The sequence below is a fragment of the Balaenoptera acutorostrata genome, chromosome 11 (assembly GCF_949987535.1).
Source record: "Balaenoptera acutorostrata chromosome 11, mBalAcu1.1, whole genome shotgun sequence".
Taxonomy (NCBI): Eukaryota; Metazoa; Chordata; class Mammalia; order Artiodactyla; family Balaenopteridae; genus Balaenoptera; species Balaenoptera acutorostrata.
Window position 1 is genome coordinate 55,774,402 of NC_080074.1, and position 24,885 is coordinate 55,799,286.

General features: G+C 39.3%; 1 protein-coding gene across 1 annotated transcript in view; it reads left to right on the plus strand.

Annotated features, from left to right (window-relative positions):
* Nucleotides 1–24,885, plus strand: part of TAFA2 (TAFA chemokine like family member 2) — a 535,691-nt gene that overhangs the window by 288,479 nt on the left and 222,327 nt on the right. The gene's annotated exons all lie outside the window — the stretch shown is intronic.

Consider the following 24,885-nt stretch of genomic DNA (forward strand, 5'->3'; position numbering starts at 1 on the left):
GCACTGAAATATAGATTGACAGCTTGGGCATTGTTGCCTTAGAGAGTCTGTGGTGGAAAATGGGCAGCACAGGTATCTGTCATGGCTCTATCTGTCTGCCTTCCTGTCAATCATCACCTAGATAGATGGTAGCATTTGCAGAGACTTGAGACTAGTCATGTGTGCACAAAGAAGGAAGTGGGAAAAAATGTGGCAGGAGAGATGAGAAACATTGTCTTTGTCAATCCATTTTCCTCACCACTTAGCCACCAGTAACACCAGGAAGAAGTCAAATTGCTACTCTGGGTTTGGCCTTCTTGGGTTATTACATTACTTAAAATCCTTTGCATTTTTTCTCAAGTGTGTATTAGTTAAGCTATATTTAACTTATTTTTTCTTCTTATGAGGTAAATATTGCAGCTTACAGAAATCTGATTGAAGCCTTAAACGTTAAGACCAACTAATTTCTGTAATAGGTGCAAATAGTGATTAGTTTGGCAGAGGAGTTAACCATGAATTCCAAGAATGGAGACCTGGTTGGGGGGCGGGGAAAGCATTTATTTGGGGTTTGTTAGGGCTGTAGCCCAGGAGACACAGATCCAAGGAGTACTTGAATCCTGTGCTGCCAGACCGCAAGCTGGAGGGAACTTATAAAGGCAAAAAACCTGCAAGCTTACGTAAATTGTTTGTCAAGAATTAGGATTGGAGCTGGCAAAAAGTAAGCGTACTTGCTAAGAAAGGATTGGTTGGGATTTGAAAAGGTTACGTAATTGTGAAGATTTGAGGGGGGGAGGGCTTTGAAACTACAAGGTTGCAGCTAGTAGCTGCTAGTAAATATTGTTTTGAAAATGGCTGATAGTGTCCTTGACTTTGATACAGTTCAAAAAATTCAAGTTCTCAGCGATGCAGAAACATGTCTGAAACCATATCCACGATGGCCACCTGGCTCCAGTTTGGATGCTTGAACCTTCATGAACCTCACTTCATTTTTAATTTTTTTTTTTTTATAGCTACTTTATTTATTTATTTTTGGCTGTGTTGGGTCTTCGGTTCGTGCGAGGGCTTTCTCTGGTTACGGCAAGTGGGGGCCACTCTTCATCGCGGTGCGGGGACCGCTCTTCATCGCGGTGCGCGGGCCTTTCACTATCGCGGCCCCTCCCGTTGCGGGGCACAGGCTCCAGACGCGCAGGCTCAGTAGTTGTGGCTCACGGGCCCAGCTGCTCCGTGGCACGTGGGATCTTCCCAGACCAGGGCTCGAACCCGTGTCCCCTGCATTAGCAGGCAGATTCTCAACCACTGCGCCACCAGGGAAGCCCGCCTCACTTCATTTTGATTTTTAAATGCTCTTAAATACGTCACCAGAGGTATGCCTCATTGGATAATTCCAGCATTTGAAACTGGGTTGGTGATTCTATAGTCAGGATCCTAGGGTTGTGGCTTATTTTGAAGTAGGAGAATTGTTGAAGGACTGTTGAGAGGTAGTGCTGGATGACAAAATTGGGACAGCAGTGACATGGTAAGGTGATAATAAGAAAGTGGTCTGGACATAACTCTGGTTATGTGGCCTGAAGTAGCTTCAGTTCTCTCGGGTCTCAGCTTTTTTCCTTTGTAACACAAGGGAGGTATACATGTTTGCTGGGACCCCTTTTATTTCTAACATTCTGTGAGTTAGGGGCCTGAGAGTTCTGACTACAGCAGCAGGATCAATTTGTGGAGGCAGACAGTGGAAAATACTTGGCCGTCAGGATCCCTTTATCTTCAGGCTGCACAAGTGGTGGTAATCCCAGCGTGCTGTTTAAGGCAGATTTCCTTACTTCCTTTAGACAGTTTTTCACCACATACAGAGCCTAGCTTTTACTAGACATTACGAATACCAGGGGTTTATTTTAGCCGCTACAGTTGTAGCTTTAGCTAAAGTTTGCTTGACCATCTGAGAAACAGTATTACAATCTCTTTCTTATGTTCAGTGTATTTTTAGAGTCTTAGATTTTCAAAATGTAAAGCCAGGCAGGTAGCACCTGATGTAACTCTATAGTTTGTGACGTGACTTATCTCCCCATTGCTTCTCAGCCTTCCAGGCACCTAAACAACCCAGTAGCAAAATTAAAATCAGTTATTACAACAGACAGTTAGCCCAGAGACGACTCTACTTATTTCTAAGATAAGAAAAGCCAAACTCTAAAAATATATTTAAGTTGGAATATGTTGACAACAAAATATTTTTTTCTATTATAAAACCATAAAGTTACTCACAGGGAAATAGTAAAAATTAAGTAGCATTTTGTCAGGACTTCGCTGCCCGTTTTCAAATAGATATTTATTTTAAATAATAGGCATTATTCTGAGAAAAGTGAAATATAATGTGTATATAATATATATACACATTGCATATTTTATTTTTTTATTTAACACATACTTTTCGTATGCCAAGCACTTTTCCAAGCATCAGAAAAGTTAGCCTATATCATGTTTATTTCAGATGTGGAACCCTGTACCAATGCACTTGTACATGAATTTACCAACTAATTTATTCCATGAAATATTTTTATTTTTAACGTATATTCCCTTCCTAGCTTTCCTGGGTATATCCTAATATATAGTACAGATACACAATATAAATTATAAGTATACATTTTCTGAATAGATATTAAGAGGAAAGGAGGCATTATAAATGTCAACACAAATTACATATTACTCTCAAGATTCCCTGTAGCACCAAATTCTATTCAGTGGGTGTCCTCCCCTCATATAAGCCTAAAGGGGTGGGTGTATCATTGTGGATCATCTTTCAAAGGAAGCCAAAGGCAGCATTACTGACACTCCTTCCAGAACTCAGGAATGAAACTATGGCAGAATTTCAGCTGTGTGTATTGATTTCCTGACTTATTTTGAAATTCATAGTATATACCTCAGTGTCATGTGGAGAAGGAAAAAAGGGTAAACTACATTTCCTTTGTGACACATCTTTACTTTTCTCTTTCCTTCAGTGCCCTTCATCCCGTTTCCCTCTTTAGTTTTGTTTTCTAGACAAAGTTGTCAAGGCTTTCCCCTGTGATTCCGACTTTTTTCCTCCTCTCTCCGATGGTTTGTTTAATTTTCATCTCACAACAGATGGTCAGTTGTCTAGTTGGAGTCACCATATTTACGCACAACTATGCACATTTGTTGCAGACGTGCCCATTCACTCTTTGTTTATTTGTAATTTTCGGTCTGTAAGGTGTTCTGGGTGGGAATAGTCCATGTTGCTGATATTTTTTCTTTTTAAAATATTAGACCTTTTTATTTTAACCATTTTGTTTGAAAAAACTTTCTAAAACATAGATTTGCCTGTAATAAAAACCCCGCATAATTTAACCTCTTCTTTGGTAACGTCATTTTTCTAAGCATCAGCCTTCCTCCTGTGCTCCTTGGAGCCCTTGGGGAAAATCCACATGTTTGAGGCTGCTTCCTCCTGCATGTAACCTATTCAGTTTGCTTATTGAGTTGATTCTTCTGACTTCTTCTTGTTTGGTCTCATTTCACCAAGTCTTCTTCTCTAGCAGCATCCTTATCTTAACCTTTCCCTATCAGCATCTAATTTTCAGTCCTAGTTATTTAGGGCTAATCTCTAGGAACAGCCAGGTGAACAAGTTTGCTAAATTGTACAATAAGCCAATAAGAAGTCAGTAGGCTTCAATCCAAGGAAGAGCCCACCTTTCCTATGGAGTAAGAGAGTTAATGGGAGAGAGCTGGCTCAAAGCCTGTGTCTACTCTCCTAGCTATATGGTATGTACCTATTCTTTGCTTTTCAATCCCCATTGGCTGGCTGCCTACCATGTACTTACTGGTCATTGTAATAGATTCTGGGTTTATAGCAGAGAAGAAACAGACAGTACTTCTTGGAGCTCCCAAGTTAGTAGGAGAAAAACATCTAGAAACAAAAAAGTCATTATTCTCAAAACAAAAACAAAACAAATCATATATTTGTTAAAGGATTAATGTCCAGAATATATAAAAGCACCCTATGAACAATGTACCCTATGAACATAATAGGTACTCAGTTATTCTTGGCATCATCTCTCTATTTCTTCTTTCAGATTATGTGGCTACTTTCCAGATGTTTGTGATTTCTATAAGTCATGTAAAGTATAGTGCACTAATGCTATCACCTCTATACCAAGGAGCCTAGGAGAACCTTGACTTAACAGGGATCAGAAAATTCATCCTCTCAGAACATATATTGCTGGGGCAGATTTTTGAAGGACAGGCAGAAATTGGCTCAGTGAACCGAGGTGGGGCTTTCCATGAACAGAATGGAAAAATTACATGCAAATATCTAGAAAGGAAGCATCACATGGTCCCTTGTACATTACTGTTTTTCAGTTGCTGTAGAGAAGCTTGTGATGAAACAGGTGTCCAAGTTCTTAATTTTGGCAAGACCTAATTTTGTCCACAACATGAATCCATTAGACCAGTGCTGTCCAATAAATAATAATGTGAGCCAATATGTAATTAAAGATTTTCTAGTAGCCACATTAAAAAAGTAAAATAAACAGTTGAAATTAATTTTAATATTTTATTTATATACTATGTCTAAAATATTATTTTAACATATAATCAATATAAAATTATTAATAATATATTTTAAGGTTTTTTGGTAGTAAGTCTTCAAAATTTCTTTGCAGCTTACAGTTACAGCATATCCAGTTTTCATGGAAAATACTTAATCTGTATTTCAGTTTTATAAAATTACAGTTAAAAATAGATTCACATACACAAGCTGTTCAACACATACATAAATGTTTTTGAATAACTGAATCATATATGTTTTAAAACTAAAATTTAAGTTTATTACATTTAATTAAAATTAAAAATTTAGTTCTTAACTCACACGAGTCATATTTTAAGTATTCAGTAGTCGTATATGGCTAGTGGCTCCTATCTGGAACAACCTGGCATTAAACTATATTCACCTTAAATAAATGAATACAGTTTCCCCTAATGTAGCTAAATGATAAACTCACAACTATAGTATTCTAACAGCTTCATGAAGTAGTTTATAGATTTGACCTGTTTTTCTACTTTTCTTCTTCTGAAGTTCCCATCATAGCCAACATTTATTGAGGTGGATAAATTTGTCTATACTGAAGGATCAATTCTCAGTCCTCTTACTTGACCTCAGAGCATTATGTGATGGAGTGATCTTCTCCTTCTCCTGGACGTATTTTCCTGGGACTCATGCCATCACACCCTCCTAGTTTTGCTTTAACCTCACTGGCTGGTCCTTCTCAGTTTCCTTTGCTGCTTCCTCTTTATTTCACTCTAAATGTTGAAGGGCTTTGAGTCTCAGTCTTGGACCTTTTTCATCATTATTCTTTGATGATCCTGTCCAATCTCATAACCTTAAATATCATCAACATATTGATGACTCCCAAATTTGAATCTTTAGCCCAGACTTTTCCTTGAATTCCAAACCCATATATCTACTCTACTGCCTAGTTTGATGTCTAATACACGTCTACAATATACAGTTGACCGTTGAACAACACGGGTGTGACCTGTACAGGTCCACTTGTATGCAGATTTTTTTTCACTAAATACGTACTACAGTAGTACACAATCTGAGATTGATTGACTCCATGGATGTAGAACCATAGATACAGAAGACCTATTTTTTTGAGTGCGTGGAGGGTCAGCACCTCTAACCCCCATTGTTCAAGGGTCATGTGTAAGTTATCTAAAACTGATTCCTGATTTTCCACCAAACAAGTCCTGCCAGTCTTTCCCATCTTGGTTAATGGTAACTATCCTTCCAGTTCCTCTGGGCAAAACTCTTAGAGTCATCCTTGCCTCCTCTCTTTCTCTTACCTCCTCTAACAAACCCATCACAAAGTCCTGTTGGCCTTACTTTCAAAAATACATCCAAAATCTAACCTCTTCCTCTTCTCATCACTTTTTTCCTGCTACTATCCTGGTCTAAGCCACCATCATTCTCATCTGGATAATCACAACAACCTCCTAACTGCACTCCCTATATTTCCACTCTTAACCAGTTTAGTCTATTCTCGGCCCAGAATCCATAACATGATACTTTGTGCAAAACATCAGTGGCTTCCCATATCTGAATGAAACCCAAAGTCCTGGTAATGGCCTCACACTGCCACTTGCCTCTCTGAACTGATCTCCTTCCCTGGCCCCAATTCTGGGCCTTTCGAGCTCTGGGCCCATGCAGGAATACGAGCCAGGCTCCTGTCTCAAGGAGTTTGCACTTACTGTTCTCTTGGCCTCGTTCCCTCTTCCTCCATTCTGTACAACTCATTTGCTCACCTCTTGGGACATTTACTCAAGTATCACCCTTTCAGGGAGGCCTTATCAGTAGGCCCACTGCTACCTTAATGTCTGTGTCAATAGCAGTATGGTGCCCACCCTGGAGGTGTAGTTCTGTGGTTTACAGGGGCACAAGCAGATGGGCTGCTGGGCTACTGAATTGAAAGATACCTGTGGCACGTGGTAATCTCTGTGATTGTCCTCTCTGGTACAAGCTATCTAGAGAGCTGCATGGAATCAGTTTTGTGCCAAGAAAAAAACCTTCTGCCTCTAGGTGGTTTTCAGCTCCATTAGCCTTCTCAGCTGGGCACCCTTGTGTAGTGCTCAGAATGTACAGTCTCACATTGAGGCCCTGCTGACCACCCCTCCCACCTCTCACCACATGTCTCCCTATCCCCCGCCACTTTACTTTTTTCATAGCATCTCCTGCCATCCAGGAAATGCGAATGTGGGACCACTTGTTCAAAAGTATTAAAAATTTCAAGGTGACACCAGCACAGCATTAGACCGAGCACAGGTCCTTCTGATCTCAGGGCCTTGTGTATTTGCACAGATCATGTGCTCATGAAGTTGGCACTGTTGTCATCTAAGAGACTACATATTTCACTCATGTATTCAGTTGATTGTTTGTTCTTCTCATACTCAAATATAAACTCAACTGGGGCCTGGGATTTTTCTGTTCTGTTTCTCTGTTATATCTGCATCAGCTAGAAGAGATTCTTTGCTGAATAAACAGATGTGCTAAGCATGAGGTATAGCCTTTAAATATACTGTCTCTAAAGCTAATTTTACAAATGACAAGGCTGAGGAAGATTGGACGCTGTTCAATATATTGTCATATGTATGTGAAGCTGGGGGCTGGGAAGCTGTTCCTCTTAGAAAGGAAGAGAAACTGAGGCTCAGTGAAATTTAGGAACTTCCCCAAGAGTGAACATTTCAGTGCCAGAGTATTGCTCTTTTCCTCTGGGTCCTCCTTCAGCAAATAACTTATTTTTGGCTCTTCTGCTATGAGTGGGTGAGGAGAACAGTCCCACCAGGGGAGGCAGCCAGCTACTGTGTTTCACAGTTTCTCTCCTTTCACTTGAAAATGCCCTTGATAATAACATTACATACTTTTATGTAGCTCATAAATTATCCCATTTGCTCCACAAAAAAGTCTCTGAAATAGACAGAAATTGCACTTTTCCCTACTTTATAAATGTGAAATTTGAAATCCAAGTTGGCTAAGATTATGCAACTTAGTGAGGAGTGGGGCTGCCTGACCCCAGGTTTTTTAAGTCTCGGTTTTCTCTTTGGGTTTGTTGAAAAGTTGATCATTTCAAAAAATGATTTTTTAAATTTATTGCAGATTTCTTTGATAAATGTTTACAATTTTTCTATTTCTAGGTAATGAATATACTGAAGAATGTCATATTCTTTTTCTTAGAGCTGTGATGTTTGTGAAGCCTGTGTAAATCCCATGATGAAACTATGTATATATCAAGAATTAGTGTCTGATATATTGCATGGAGTTTAAAATTGGTGTGGTGTAGCACAAGTACTTGATAAGGTGTTTATAAATTTATGAATAGCTAGATGAATTATTTCATTGAATCGGGTATTAAATGGCAATTCGGTCTGGTGGCTTTTGATGAATTAGAGCATGATGAAATTTTCTGGAGGACTATGATATAGACAGTTGCTTATGATGAGTTTCTATCAAATGCGAAACAGATTGTATTTCTGGGAAAGGTAGCTTGAAATATTTCTTATCATTCTGGTACTTGGGTTTCTTGGCATTCATTATTGAATAATTATTTCTGGATAATGTTGTCAGAAACCAGACATTGTAAAAATAAAACACACTCTCATAGAATTAACATTTTTTTCAGGGTAACGAATATTAGTAAAACTTAGCACTTTGCATATGGTGCTTTGCAGTTCTGTTTCTCATCCTGATTCAAGTGATGGTGTTATATAGTCAGTAATTAGTTATTTCGTATATGTTTTTACAACAGGCTTAGTTGATGTTTATGAATTCAGCCAAGTGGACTCATTTTTCATAAATCTTACCTGATCTGAGACAGATAAGTGTTCTTCATTTTATAAATATATTTCCCCACAAGTGGAAGTATGTAAACAGAGTCACGCATTAAATGTGGTAATGAAGTGGTTATTTAAAGAAATCCTTTCAAGAAGTGGAGAATCTTTGCAAAAATCAATATATTTTATTTATTTAGATTTTGGGCTCGGTCCTTCTTTCTTTCCCGAGTTAGCCATTGAATTCACTATGTGCTAAATATTAGGAGTGACCGTGTAGAAAGTTCTCTGCAGAGAAACTCTCACTCAACTCCAGTATTTGTAACACAGCTCCTGAGATACTGAGAAGTATCTCTGTCAAGTGTCACGAACAGAATGAAGAAATGTCTGGAGAAGTTGAGGACTATTTCTTTCTGCTTCGAGACAGGGTTTTCCCAAGCAAATGAGCATCTAGTTGGTATATATTTGATGGTCCCAGGGGTTATTGTATATCACATCTGAGTGCAGTTGAGCATGATAAAGAGGTACAGGAAAGGGCCTCATCATCACCATATAGTAATTTTGTTCCCTTCTGAGGTGCTAAATGTGATTTTAGTTGGTGTTTGGACTCAACATTAATTCCTAATGAGATGGTTGCTTTCCTCCTGTACTTACTTTATGTTATCAGTGGTGGTGAGGTTTAGGCTTTATTCCTCAATTCTGAGTCTCTGAGCCCTTGTGAATGGGGGTTTTGTGACCTTGTGTCCCTCTCAGCCCACCTGTTGAGGACTTCATTGTCAGACGGAGATTCTGGCCTTCTCTCCCTGATGGGTATAGTATTTATTACTTAATGTTATAATATTAATAGTATAATAAAATACTATTAGTATCATAGTATTACTCCATGGGTTTCTGGTTTAAGGAGTTCTGGGGAACAGTATTTATCTGACTGTCTTGGGCTATGCAGCAGTGGGATTTATGGTAGTGAGTATGTATGGATTTATTTGGGCCCCAAGGATCTCTCTTACTTTTAGGTTTTGAGATATGTTGCATAAACTAGGAAAAACTATTGAATTTAGAATACATAAAGAAAATGAGAGGACTTCCCTGGTGGTCCAGTAAGACTCTGAGCTTCCACTGCAGGGGGCATGGGTTCCATCCCTGGTTGGGGAACTAAGATCCCGCATACCACATGGCGCAGCCAAAAAAATAAAATGAAAAAGAAAAGAAAATGAAAATGAGCATTGGGAACTTTTCTTAGCTGTGTGACCTTGGAGAAGTTAGTTAATCTTCCTCAAGTCAAATTAGATGCCAATTTGTCTGGCAGAACCCTGACTCCAGTCAAGGGATGGAATCTTCTCTACCTGACCAGTTTTCTCCTTGCTGTTTGTACATCTCAACAGAGATAATTTTCTGTTAAATAACATCCATGTTGTAGGGTTTTTATGAGATTTAGAAATACTCTGTGCATATGTTTAGCACAGTGCCTAGCCTATCAAGTGTTCAGTAAAAGGTCATTGTTATTGTTCTTACTATATCTGCTACTATTACAACAACTGCTACTGTTAAATTATTTTGAACTGTTTTAAGCCAATAAATAGGTGACATATTTTTAACCCCCTGGGTTAAAGTTCTGCACCAGAAACTTTATATGTATTATTTTATTTAATCCTCATGACAAACTAATGAGGTAGTTATCACCTACCCGTTATGTAAATGTAGAAACTATAGCTCAGAGCTCTTAAGAATATTTTTGTTAAAAATCTTCACGAGATTGAACTGGGATTTGAGCTCAGTCTGTTTGATCCCAAATTCTATGTTCCTTCCTTGATACCATGAAGCATCAGAGATAAATCTAGAAATGAAACAAATGTGGGTTAGCGTACAAAGATTCCTTCCTGCATCAGCACAAGTACCTCCTTTACCTTGACCTCCACAGGTCTTTTTCACTATGTAGAAGTAGTTCGGGGAACTTGATTTTAAGCTCAGCTAGGCACACCTAATTTCTACCCACTTCCGTGGCTGCCTTGAACCCTGCTTAGCTTTCATAGTTCCTTAGACCCAGGAAACAGCAGCTTGTAGCTTAGGGAAACCTACATCTAACATTTGACTTGATGGCTCTGTGATGCAGCAAAAAGTGTACCACACAGACGAATTTCCAATGGACTCTCATAAAATATTAAGGAATCAACTCTCTGCCAGGGAGAGGAAGGATATGGCAAGGCTAATGGAGCCCCTTGGGTGCAGAAAATCTAGAGTCTTATAGAAAAGAAGTGTTTGAGGGGCTATTCTGGGGCATTAAAAGACTGAGGGTGTGTGTGCTATCTTTTGTCTCCTTGCTGGACCATCATCTGATATTTCACTTTTCACCTCTCTAGCTACCTCATTTCCCAGCCTCGGAAAGCATTATTACCACTCTCACCACCTTACGGTTTCTTTTCAAAACTTGAACACAAGTAGAAAAGGAAATAATATTACATCACGTATATCTCAGCTCCTCGTCTTTTGCTGTAAAGGACCCCATCACTGATGGAATTGGTCATGTTGGCTGTGCCGCGCAGCTTGTGGGATCTGAGTTCCTGACCAGGGATTGCACCCGGGCTCATGGCAGTGAAACTGCCGAGTCCTAACCACTGGACCGCCAGGGAGTTTCCTCCAAATGTCTCTTTGACATGCAGATTACTTTGAGCTGAAAAAAAATCAAGGCCCGAAAGACTCAGGAAGAAACTTCGACCTTCCCCCTAACTGCTTAAAAGAATTTAGATAGAAGGCCTGTTCCTGGAATAGAGCTGTCACCAGGGATATCTGCAAAGAATAAGGGCTAAGTGCGTGTGTGTGGGAGGGACTCTTAGAGATCAGAGTTCACTCTGTGTCCCATTTTCTCTGCAAGGCCCAGCAAACATGTGTTTAGCAAACATTTGTTTTTCCATCTCCATGTGAATTGCCTTCCTTCCCTTTGAAGTCCCAAACCACTAGTGCCAACGTTCCCTTTTGTCTTTAGTTGAAGATGATATTTAAGGTGAGGGCTTTGCCCGTTTTGATGAGTTACTCAGTTTTCCTGGGTCTCTCCCATGTATACATGTTATTAACCTTATGTTTTATTTTCTCCTGTTGATCTCTCATGTCAATTTACTTCTTAGAGCAGCCAGAAGAACCTAGAAGGGTAGAGGAAAATTCCTCCCTCCCTGGCAATGGACTGCATTTTTAGTGGCCCTTCACAGACACTTTTCCCAAAATAGGAAAGTCTACAAACTGTTTTTCTCCCTTAAAAATACCATATGGGTGCTTTTTGTTTAGGTACATTAATAATATACATTCTTTTACTACTTTGGATAAGGAAATTAGTTTTCTGGTACAAAATTTAATTTGAAATAAGTCAGTGATTTATAATGTTATTTGAAGTAGCTGAGGTGAAAAAACTTATGAGGTGAAGCAGGAAATTTATGCTTTGGTATAATATTTGCAAGGAATGAAAACATTGGTGAAGCAGAATTATCTTCAGATACATTTCTGTAGGCAAGCAGGAGCCCTATATACAGAATTTTGATTATCTATAGAAATTTCCTGGCACAAACCTGATACAAAAACTGGTTTGCTGTATATTACTTTTTGTGTTCTAGAAGATTTCCCAAAGAAGGTAATTCCTCTGAAAAAGTTGCTATATAAGCCCACTGTGCATTTTAAAAGAAAAGCCCTTGTAACATTACAAAATGACAGTGACCAACAGGGACACATGCAGCTAGAGTTAAACCGCACCTTCCATACTAGAGATTAAAATATATTTCTCTTTAGTTTTTGAAACTACTGGGAGAAGCAGAGCAGATCCAAGATTTTTATGTGTTGTGCAGAGTTTCACAAAAGACTACAGGTAAGCTGCAACAATAATTACATGGTAGGAATGTAGATTCCTCAATCATGGCCTTCGTATAATATGCTAATTACAGAAAGGCATTAAAAGGTATCCAATTTCACAGCAGCTGGACAGTGCTAAGTGCTTTCCAGCAGAAGATCAGGCATTGTGCCCTCCTTGTTACATTGATTTGAATTGGAGTACTGCAATATTTGCATCTGAAATTAAAGTGTTTTTATGTATTAGATGAACCAAGGTATCTGAGATTTTCGATCTAATATAGGTGTACAGTGTGAGGATTAATTTGGGTGTGCTCGTAGCAGGGATTAATTATGAGTGTTGAAGGGTAACACGTGGACTGGATCAGAGTTTCCAGTCATCCTAAAATTGAAAAAAAAAAAAAGATAATACACTTGATCATAGAATACCTTGTGAAAAACTATAGCTATTTGTGATCATGATTAAACTGACGGTGGCATGAGCAGCAAGAACATGTCGAACAGCCTAATTTCTTTAGCTATTTTGACATGTAGTAAAAGAAAATAAATGACCTCTCATCTGTCTGTCTAGTCATGTATTTTATCAAACCAACTATCACCAGGCTTAAGAAGAAGACAGGTTCTCACTATATTCATTAAGATGTTGGCACCAAATTGCTTCTGCTATGGAATCCTCTTAGGACTTAACATCAAGGCTCTCAAAGGAAGTGCTGCTCCCAGGTGGACCGTTGTGCCTCATGGCACCTGACAAATTGGATTACAGACATTGCTATTCAAGGGCATTAGTTACTCCCTCCCTCATGCAGAGTGCTATAAGGGGAAACTGAAAATTCTGAAAATATGTTCCAAGGTCTTGAGGAACTTAACTCCAGTGGGGAAATAAGTCTTTTGGAGATATCCACTGCGTGTAATGTCCTAAAGTAAAATAAGGTCCTAAAATAGTGAATATATAAAGGGCTTGTTCTACTAGGTGTAAAACAGTACAGTATAGAGCATGATGCTTAGGATCAGGTGCTTTGTATCCAGCAGCTTGAATATTGGTTTTGCCCCCTGAGTAGGTATGAGGTTTCAGTTTTCTTGTCTGCAAAATAGAGCAAATAATAGTGTTTACTCATAGGGTTGCTGTGAAGAAGAATGTGATAATCCATGTAAACTGCTTAGCATGAAGTCTACCTACATGCTAAGTGCTCAGTGCATGTTTCCTACTTTTGTTGAAGCTGCTTCTTAGCATTCAGGGGTACAAAGGTGTAAGTTTCTGTGTGTTCCTTTATCTGAACTTAGTTTAGCTCTCAAGGCTTCATTTTGACTTGTCTATTTAAGGTTATACAGTCACTTCTGGTTTAAAACTTAAGTCTATTTTTGGTGGATAGGCAGATTCAAGGTTCTGTTCTCCTTTTCTTCCCCTTCTTCCCAAGGCTGATCCTAAGGGGCTTTTGGACAGTTTTGGCACCAAGGACGTATCAAACAGTCTGTGTTGCTTTTCATTTGCCATCTGCTGCTGTTACGTTGATATGTCGCCTGTTCTCTCTATGTGGAAATTGCATGGTGATTGATCTGGGGAGATCGGTGGACTTCCTGTGATGACTTGACCCCACCTTGGCTCTCGATACTGAATTGCTCATCCAGTTCTATTGGCCCCGTAGCCTTTGCAAACTGTGCTAAATGAGATTATGTTTATCATTATGATTATTAGTGTTTCTAACTCTTTCAGAAGAATATTCCAGAGATTAGGATAACACAAACTGAATACCCGTGCTAAGGGACAGCTCATGTGACTGTAAATTTCTTTAGGGTCATGATGGCCAATGGGCAACTGGTGATGAAATCTGTAAAAACAATTACAGTTGACCCTTGAATCACACAGGTTTGAATTGTGCAGGTCCATCCACTAGTACGTGGATTTTCTTCAGTAGTAAATACTGCAGTACTATACCATCTGATCTGTAGTTGTTTCAATCTGTGGATGTGGAACTGTAAACATGGAGGAACCATGTTTATGGAGGAACCATGTTTTTGGAGGGACCATGTTTATGGAGGAACCATGTTTTTGGAGGGCTGACTATACCTTATATGCAGAGTTTCAAATGAATGGAGGGTCATTGCCTAGAAGGTCAACTGTAGTTTGATTTACCAATTTCTGTAGCTGAAATTTAACCTCAAGTATTCTGTTTCCAAATCTCATGTTCTTTTCACTGATGCTGTCACCACCTCAATTTTTTTAAAAGGTCTATTTTTCTTATGAAATTTTACTTTATATTTTAAAGGGAGAGCCTACATTCCACCAACAGGAGGGCTAAGAACACTCCGTTGCTCTGGACCTCCTTGATTCCACCTAAAAGATCAAGAGAGAACCTTAGATTTTTTTTCCATTTTTCCCAAACATTCTCAGCCTCACTATTACATTTTTGCCTTGAGCCTGTTAGGACTAGCTTCATATGCCCTTTATTCCTTAAAATTATTCTCCACAAGAAACTCCAGACTTCTCCCACGTGCTAATTCCCATTAGGGTTGCTAATTCCCATTAGGGTTGCCCGTCTCCTCCTCTTACACTCCCCATCTTCCAAGACTTTTCACATTGGGCCATCATAAACAGAACCTCCGTATTCTCAATTTTCTCTGAACAGTTCCTTCACCTTCTTGCACTAATAACCTGGCTCTTCAGAGGATCTTGCTTCCCCTGCAGGTTTCTCAAGTGGTTGCTTTTTTCCTCCAGTAGCCCTCCTACTATTAAAGCTGGAAGTGGGGAAGGTTTCCTAGTTACTCATTGCTACTTTTAGCTCATTCCCCCTTTGTCCTCCCTCAAACACCCCAATGTTGAAACTCATGTCAGCAGACTATATGATCTGCTACCTCTCAGTGTTCTTATCCACTGATTCTTGAATTATTCTTCTACATTTCTTGATGACTTTACCTTCTGCCACTGTTAATTCATAGAAAGTTTAATATAAATGGGCATAATCCTTCCAACACCTTGGCAGCTCAGTTTCTTGAACTCCCTTTCTCTAATAGTCTTGTATTGCTTCCTACTTCAGCCATTTAATCCCTGGTCATTCTCTGGCTTTGATACTACCAATAACTATAACCCACACATAATTTCAATTTCAGCTGTGCTGCTCTCTGACTACCATCTATGGTCTTTTAATTTAATTCCTTTTACTATCCTGAAATCCTTCTAATATCCTCCATTAATCCTTCAACCTCTCCAGGATCTTCAATCCATTAATCCTACCATCTTTTTACTATCCTCCAGCCTCTTTATTCTCTCAACCCTCTCTACCTAATTTTAATCCCATGGTCAGTCATTATACTCACTGCTTTATGTATATTCTTAATTCACTTGCCCTTCTTTTGCTTCTTTATACTTCCTTGGAGAAGCACAACCTTCTTTAAATCTAACCTCTCTCTTTCTGCGCTTGTGCAGCTGATTGAGACTAGAGTAAAACAAGTTGACTGGTATCTCTTTAAATCTGTAACCATATACCTAAAATGGGTCTTGAATGCTTCTTGGCAATCATGCTGCCCTTCACTAGTTTGCTTACTCTTCCACTCTCTGCATGCTATTTCACCATTTTTCCTCTCTCCTCAAAGCCCAGTACCCCTTCCTCATCCTCACTCTTCCCTGATGACCTGCCTCCTGATTTACTGAGAAAACTGAAGGATCAGCAGAGAACTTCCACTAGCACATCTACCCACCCATCAGCATCTGCCTTTCTGCCTTCTACCATAGAGCAGTGCTCTCAACCCTGTGGGCACATCCAAATCACCTGGGAGTTTTATAAAACTACTGATGCCTCAGCTCCTGAACTAGACTAGTTAAATCAGAACCTGTTAGTTGGGGTCTGGGCATTGTATTTTTAAAAGACTCCCCAGGGGATATTTCTATCCTGCCAGCATTGCCATAGATGATCTATCCCTGTTCCTACCTAAAGCCAATCCCTCCACTTGTTCATTGGAACAGTGAACCCCACCTCCCACCTCCCAAGGACATAACTACTGATTCTCCCGTCTCTTTCCATCATCATTTATTCACCTCTTAAGTGGCTCATTTTCACCAGCATACAAACATTGTTATTTCTCCAATATTTTATTTAATTAATTAATTAATTTATTTATTTATTTATTTTTGGCTTTGTTGGGTCTTTGCTGCTGCACACGGGCTTTCTCTAGTTGCGGCGAGCGGGAGCTACTCTTTGTTTTGGTGTGCGGGCTTCTCATTGCGGTGGTTTCTCTTGTTGCGGAGCACGAACTCTAGGCACGTGGGCTTCAGTAGTTGTGGCTCGCGGGCTCTAGAGCGCAGGCTCAGTAGTTGTGGCACACGGGCTTAGTTGCTTCACGGCATGTGCGATCTTCCCAGACCAGGGAAGTCCCCTGCATTGGCAGGCCGATTCCAAACCACTGCGTCACCAGGGAAGTCCTCCCCAATATTTTTAAAAAAGGTATTTTCATCGCACTTCTCCACCAGTTCTATCATTTTACATCCCTTTGCAGAAATTTTGCTCTTCTTCCATTCTCTCTTATAACAAATCTAATCTGGTCTTTGTGTCACCTCTTGTCTAAATCTGCTCTAGTTATGATAACTAAAGACTTCCACATGGCTAAAGCCAATGTTCAGTTCTTAGTCTTCATCTTCCTTGATGGATTAACAGCATTTGACATAGCTGATCACACACTTCTCCTTGATAAACTTTCTTTATTTCACTTACAGGATACCACACTCTTGATTTCTCTCCTACATAATTTTCTCTCAGTCTCCTTTACTGGTTGCTTCTTTTTTCCCTGAGCTCTCAATGTTTGTGAGGCCTTGGGCTCAGTCTTTAATCCTCTTCTCACCCATATATGCTCACCCATAGTCATACCATCCAATTCTGTCTTCAAATAACATCGCTATGCTAATGGCTCCCAAACTAGTCATATCCAGATCTGTATGCTTAACTCTTCACTTATATATTAAGTTGCTTAATCCAGCAGTTCCACATGGAGAGCTGATAGACAGCTGATAGGCTTTTCCATCTGAAATAGTGGCAGTTCTGTTCTTCCATTGCTAGACCCCAAAACCTTGGAGTCAACCTTGAGTCCTCTTTTTCTAATACTCACATTCAATCTAATGGTAAGACTTCATACTCTGCCTTCAGTCACATTCAATCTATCAGTAAGACTTCTAACTCTACCTTCAAATTATGTCCAGCATCTGACCACTTCTCACCACCTCCACTGTTATTGCTCTGGCCTCAGTCATCATCGTTCTGACCTGCATTAGTATATAAGCTCCTTGCTGGCTCCCCTGCTCTCTTCCCTACTCGACAGTATATCTCAATCAAGCGGCCAGAGTGATTAACACCTAAGTCAGATCTTGTCATTCCTCTGCTCAAACAGTCCTGTAGTTCTCTTTGCCACTCAGAGTAAAAGCCAATTCCTCATAAAGGCCCGTAAGTCCCATTATGACTTGGTCCACCGCTTTCTTTCGAATGTTGGCTCCTACTACTTTCCCTTTTTTCCTGTTCTGCTCCAGCTGCACCGGCCTCTAAACTCACCAGTCACACTCCTGCCTCTTGACCGTTTCACTGGCATTTCCAGAGGGAATTTTTGCCCCCAATATTCGCTTGGCTACTCTATCATTTTCTTTAAGTCTCTATCTTCTCAGTGAAGCCTTCTCTGGCAACTTTGCACTTGTCCATTTTTTTTCATAGCATCTTAATATTGCTGTCTAATATTCTATATAGCTTACTTATTATACTATTAGAAAATTATACTATTCTATATAGTATACTTAATGAATTATTCAGTTGTCACTGGAAAAAATGAATGTTATTTCACAATTCATTGTCTCATTTAGTGTCTAAATTAGTGCTGATTTGTTATGTCAGTTATATATTATACCAACACTATAAATATTTTAACTTCAGTACTTCATGGTGCTTCAAGTACTTCAAAAATTGCCTTCATGATTATTACTTCATTTTTAAATTTTGCATATGATAATTTCACATTGGTAATGAACTAATGAGACTGAGAAATTTTAGCATGAGTCGGCATCAAGAAAGCAAAGTGGAAAATTGAGGCTATAATACTGATAAGCTAGGCCAAAAATGTATTTTCTTGAATTAAGCAATTTGAAGCAGACTTTATTGTTTTGGGTTGAGCAATTAACTACCATCCATTGCCCCATTGCCCAATTTCCTACTCTTACTGCACATTTAGACTCGATGATCACATGTACTAGATGAAGAAATCGACCATTATACAATTACAATTAGAAAACAAAATACAATGATCAGAAAGATTGCTTTGGGGAGGTGATGGTTGATCTGAGTGTTTCACACATGGAAACTATTTATTCAGAAAGGCAGTTAGAAGAGCTTTCTAGGCAAAACGTGCAACATGCCAGAGGGCTTGTACAAGAGAAATGGCAGTAGAAATCAGAGGGTAGTGTCTGGGAGAGGAAAAGTTGAAAGAGGGAAAGGCTGGCTATGAAAGGTTTAGTGAATATCAAAATAACAGGTTTTCTGGTTGATTCCTCTATGCCCTATTTCCAAAGACACCTTCTGAATTTCACTCAGAGCATCAGAAAAATGAAGCCAAAAGGGAAAGTAGTCTTGATAGTTTAAGTAATTCCTTGAGGGAAAATTGAAATCAATGCATTGTAATAATGAAAAGTAAAAATAATAATGGCTACAAATTACTTAATGGGCTACTACATAGGCAGTGTGCTATATACTTTACATTTTCTTATTTAATTCTTTTAATACCTCGAAGACATTAGAACTGTGGTTATCATCTCCATTTTACTAAAGAAGAAATATGGTTGGTACTGGCAAACCCAGTTATTAACTCACATCTCTCTGACTCCAGAGCTGTTAACCATGGCACCAGTATTTCCCAAAGAGCCTGCCCTTGCTGAATATGAAGTCTCCTGGGCCCCGCACTAGAGATACTGAATTAGAATCTCTAAGGATGGAACCCAACAGTCTGCATTTTAAACAAGCATGGTTTTTATACCTAGTATAATTGAGAACCCCTGAACTACCTAATACTGCCTCTCTAGAACTGCATTTGTTCATAAATTTCAGCAAGCTTCTGAACAGAGTGTTGTCCTTTTGTTTCCAAAACATAGTTACTGACTCTCTTTTGTGGAGCTAGCCTCTGCCTGCTGTTGGCCAAGGTTGTTTTTTGTTTAAACTACATGGCTTCTTGGGCCTTCAGATCCATGCCTGATGTAGAAGTCGTGTGACTTTGATAGACATGTACCCAGTAGCAGACAAATATTCTCATCCTATTTTTTTCAGGCCCCTAGTAGGGCTTGTCCCCTACTAGAAACAAGTGGACTGGCCTACTTTAGCAGGCAACAGAAAAAATGCTCTGTGTCCAAATACCAACCAGCTCCTTCCCCTCACTTTCACATCTGTTGAGCTTCCTTATATGTTGCTCTAGAGAGCACAGGTCAATTATAAAGCGGAGCTAAGGAGGGCATAGAGTTTGATCTAATAAAAGGAACAACGTCTAACCTACAGGCAGCTCATCAGTGGAATACTATGTTGTATGAGGTAGTGAGCCTCTCACCAGTGGACATAATGAAGCACAGCCTGGATGCCTTATTGTCAGGAATGCCACATGAAGAACTGGATATAACTCTGACTTTATTATTAAAGAAAACTAAATGTTTAATTTATGACAGGTGAAAGTTATGAAAAAAATTGTGCATTTTTTTCAAAATGCTGTCTAGACTTGGATTCATAGGGGCAATTTCATGCTTTTTCTCACTATTTCATTATCTCATGAAAGATAAGAGAGAAGTTTCCTCGTCAAGAGAAAGTTTCCAAGTCCAATGACTTCTGATCTAACCTATTAACATAATCCTGCCAGGTTCTCCTGACAGTTACCCCTGTTGATCTTGAACCCTCATCTTCATTTCCCTCTCCTATCTTTGTACATTCAAACGGCAGGACTTGGGGCTGGGAGATCCACATGACTCACTCTCCTTGCTGTGTGTAAGTTCTTACTACTCCCAGTTGGGCATTTAGGTTACTTAGACATGAATGACAATGATGTGAGTGAACTTATCATAGTTAATGTAGCTATTAAGAATACATTTCCAGGCAACATCTGTACATAATTTGGATAAGGAGGCATTAAACCTGAAGTATATCCTTTTAAAATTATTTTTCAAGCAAAAATGGAGAGCATCTTAGATTAATTTTGAATTTTCACTGTGATTCTATTAATTGGGAATAAGAGATCTTTCTGAACCCATACTACAGATTCACTGTGACATGTGGCTCAGATGTTCCCACTCAGAAATTTCTTCTAAATAAAAGTGGGATGAAAGCAAAAGCCAGAGGTAGATGAGTTACCAAGCCAAGAAACCAGAGAATAAAAAAAAAAAAAAAGCATAGCATTGCAACCAAAGGTGAAAAATGGAAAGAGGCAATAGAGAGTCTTCAAGTAAATTTTAACATCTTCAAAGATGAATTAACAGTCATGCATTACTTTGGGCTAGTCAGATTACATCTGGAAAGTAAAAATAATACCACTGTAAAAACAACTACCATTAATTAAACCTTTGCTATTTGTCAGATACCATGCTGAGTATTATACAGACTACATCACATTCAACCCTTGCAGTCAACCTTTGAGGAATATAATGAAACATTCTGATTCCTAGTACAGAGAAGTTAACAAACAAACTCAGAGTTATAGCCACTATGGAGAACAGTATGGAGGTTCCTTAAAAAAGTAAAAATAGAATTACCATATGACCCAGCAATCCTGCTACTGGGCATATACCCAGAAAAAAAACATAATTCAAAAAGACACATGCACCCCAATGTTCATTGCAGCACTATTTACAATAGCCAGGTCATGGAAGCAACCTAAATGACCATCGACAGATGAATGGATAAAGAAGATGTGGTATATATATATACAATGGAATATTACTCAGCCATAAAAAGGAATGAAATTGGGTCATTTGTAGAGACATGGATGGATCTAAAGACTGTCATACAGAGTGAAGTAAGTCAGAAAGAGAAAAACAAATATTGTATATTAAGGCATATATGTGGAACCTAGAAAAGTGGTACAGATGAACCAGTTTGCGGGGCAGAAATAGAAACACAGATGTAGAGAACAAACGTATGGATACCAAGGGGAGAAAGTGGTAGGGGGTTGGTGGTGTGATGAATTGGGAGATTGGGATTGACATATATACACTAATATGTATGAAATGGATAACTAATAAGAACCTGCTGTATAAAAAAATAAATAAAATAAAATTCAAAAATTCCAAAAAAAAAAGAAAAAAAGAAACAGATTCAGGGAGGTTAATTAACTTGCTGAAGGTCAAACAGTTGGCAGTTTTTAGATCTGTTCTAACACAGATCTATCAGACCCCAAAGTGTCTTTTTAAAAATACTTTATTGTATTTAGTTCTGGATCTCATCTTTCAGTAGGGACATAGAAAAACTGGAGCCTGTTCAGAAGAGAGTAACCTCAGTGACAAAGGCTTTTTTTTTTTAATTTGTTTAATTTATTTATTTTTGGCTGCGTTGGGTCCTCGTTGCTGTACGCGTGCTCTCTCCAGTTGCAGCGAGCGGGGGCTACTCTTTGTTGCGGTGCACGGGCTTCTCATTGCAGAGCACAGGCTCTAGGCATGCAGGCTTCAGTAGTTGTGGCATGTGGGCTCAGTAGTTGTGGCTCATGGGCTCCAGAGCACAGGCTTCAGTAGTTGTGGCACATGGGCCTAGCTGCTCTGCGGCATGTGGGATCCTCCCGGACCAGGGCTCGAACCCGTGTCCCCCGTACCGGCAGGCAGACTCCCAACCACTGCACCACCAGGGAAGCCCGACAAAGGCTTTCATGCTATTTCATGTGAGGAAGGGCTGAAGGCCCTGGGGATGACTTAGATCAGTCAGGGAAAAAGTGAGAGCTGTCCTAAAATATTTAAAAATGGATGTATGGATGAGGGCTCTGACTTGATTTACATGGCTTAGGACCAGGTTCTACTGGGAAAATGAATCTGTCCTAATTGGTGGGAGTGAGTTCCTTTACTTGGGGTGATTTCTAGAATATGTAGGATAGCCACTTGGTGGGGATCTTGCAGAGAGGATTGGGGGTGATGTTTGGACTACATATGTTTGTGGTCCCTTCCAAGTCTTAAAATATATTAATCTGGGAAATAGAGTTGTAGAACAAGTTGCCGGTTAGGTCCAGGGTATGACACATCATTTTCTTATACTACATATATAAAGTAACTTTTCTGTAGCTTGTCTTTCCACCTGGAAAACAGCTGTTGAGAGACTAAAATTCTTGGATGTCTAATTCTTTGTCAATTCTAAATCCCTTGCCTGGCACAACAGCACACACTGAAATGTATGTTGAATGAATCAGTTAATGGTTTACGATAATTTTAGAGTACAATCTTGAGAACATAATTGCAGGTCCTACAGTCTAGCCATGAGAATAGTTTTTAGAAATCTCCTTTGAAGAAAAGTCTCCCATGTCTAATATTTTCTGTTAAGTAGTCTTTACTTATTGATGGACCAAGAGAGTCTTGAACTGGAATAGCACTAATCATTTTCATGGGGCTTAGAGTGACTCATAGTTTCAAATAACTAGGCTTTCTAAATAATAGATTCCAAACTTATGGACACTCAAGGCAATTGCCCAAACTCCCACACTTTTGGATGGCTGAGCAAATTTTGGGGAGCAGTGTGATGAACGCGATACTCATATTTTGGGTCTTCCTCTTCTCATGTGAGGCAAACTTTAGACCACTTACAGAAATTTAATATTAGATCCTAAGACATGCCATTTCCCATGGCAAAATTAAGAAGTAAATGAAGTTTGATTTTAATGCCTTCCAGCTGAACATTTAACACTGTTATCCATTTATGCTGACTGCAATTCTACCCATGGGTGTTCATCCTTAAAATTAAGGTGTCAGGGACAAGTGTGGGGTGAGAGAGTGGTGATTAGGGTAGATTTCCTTGTGTCCCCAAATCTCATCACTCTTTTTACCTGTAGTAAAGACTGGTCTCATTCTTACATGGCATTATTATAATCGTTTAGAATAGATGTAGGGAACAAATCTCTCCATCACAGAATCCTGGAATGTTGGAGGTGTTAGGGGATGGAGTGACCACCTAACCTAACTCCAGCAGGTTAAGTGTCTCGGTCTTTCTCTTTCAGTCCTGTGCTTGTAATTACTGTACCACACAGTCACTTCCAAAGGTTCTTATTTAAATAGATTTCTTTTTCTGTCACCTCTATTCTGAATACAAGAAAAACATAGCCCTCAGGACTCAGATGTTGGGCTGTGTTAAAGTGTTATGAAAATACTGCATCTAGCTTCTCCTGTCATCTGACTGTCCTGAAATCTTCTTTCAGGCTGGGCATAGTTACTTTTGAGGCATATGTTTTCTGACCAGATTGTAGCTTTCTTGAATGAAGGACTTTTGATTTGTTATTGCTGACCCCATTCATTTGCTTAAGAATTAAATTACTGAGAAAGTGAAGTCACACAACAAATATTAATAAGGAATGTTACAGATACTTGGAAGTCGGGATCGTGATCCCTCTCCACTTGCTCCCTGCAGTCCACATCCTCCTGACTTCTATCCTATAAAACAGAGAGGGATATGAACCACGGGCTGAGGACAGAAAAGAAGCCAGGCTTTCAAAGTGTCAACAAAAGCTATTGCATTAAAGTTATCTCCAAGGATTAGTGTATCTAATAATCAACACATATCCATAAAATCTTTTGAGAAATGTTAGAAGTTTTATACGATAAATGTCAATTGACGATGCTGATTTCTTGGGTTCTATAAGGATGGGCACTTTGTCTAGTAATCAGGACCATTTTAAGCTCAGTTTCCTTTTTTAGCACCTTCTTTGCCCACCTATTTTCTTTCCTGGTTCTTTCTTTCTTAACTTGGTCTTCATTCTAGTGTACTAAAGCCTACATCCCCAAAACTGGGAGAGAAGATTGTTCATGGTTACCTCCATAGCAGTTATTGCAGAGTGTTTTTAAAAATTTGAAATTTGATGCTTTGAAGACAGACATCCATCACCTACTTACTAAACACACGACCACTCCTTATTGTATGCTGCCAGAACTTTTCGTCTCATCTGTATAACCAGTATAGCATTCTATAAGTTTTTAAGTCTGTGAACCCAGGCCTACATGACTGCTTCCTTACTGAGATAGGATGAGACTTCCAAGCTCTTATATAAGTTAACTAAGGTCAGAATTGAAACCTCTGATTTGTTATCTAGTCTACTTTACTGTTCCTTGAATCTTCTGTGATTCACTTCTGTTTCATTATGGTCATTCAAAATATCTTTTTAAAAAGGCAAAAATTTCTTAGCTATACTAAGAGGAAGTAAAAGAAAAGTTTGTGGAGAGGACCTTCAAGATGGTGGAGGAGTAAGACATGGAAATCACCTTCCTCCCCACAAATACATCAAAAATACATCTACATGTGGAACAGCTCCTACAGAACACCTGTTGAATGCTGGCAGAAGACCTCAGACTTCCCAAAAGGCAAGAAACTTCCCACGTACCTGGGTAGGGCAAAAGAAAAAAGAAAAAACAGAGACAAAAGAATAGGGACAGGACCTGCCCCTCTGGGAGGGAGCTGTGAAGGAGGAAAAGTTTCCACACACCAGGAAGCCCCTTCACTGGTAGAGATGAGAGGTGGGTGGGGGGAAAGCTTCGGAGCCACAGAGGAGAGCACAGCAACAGGGGTGGAGAGGGCA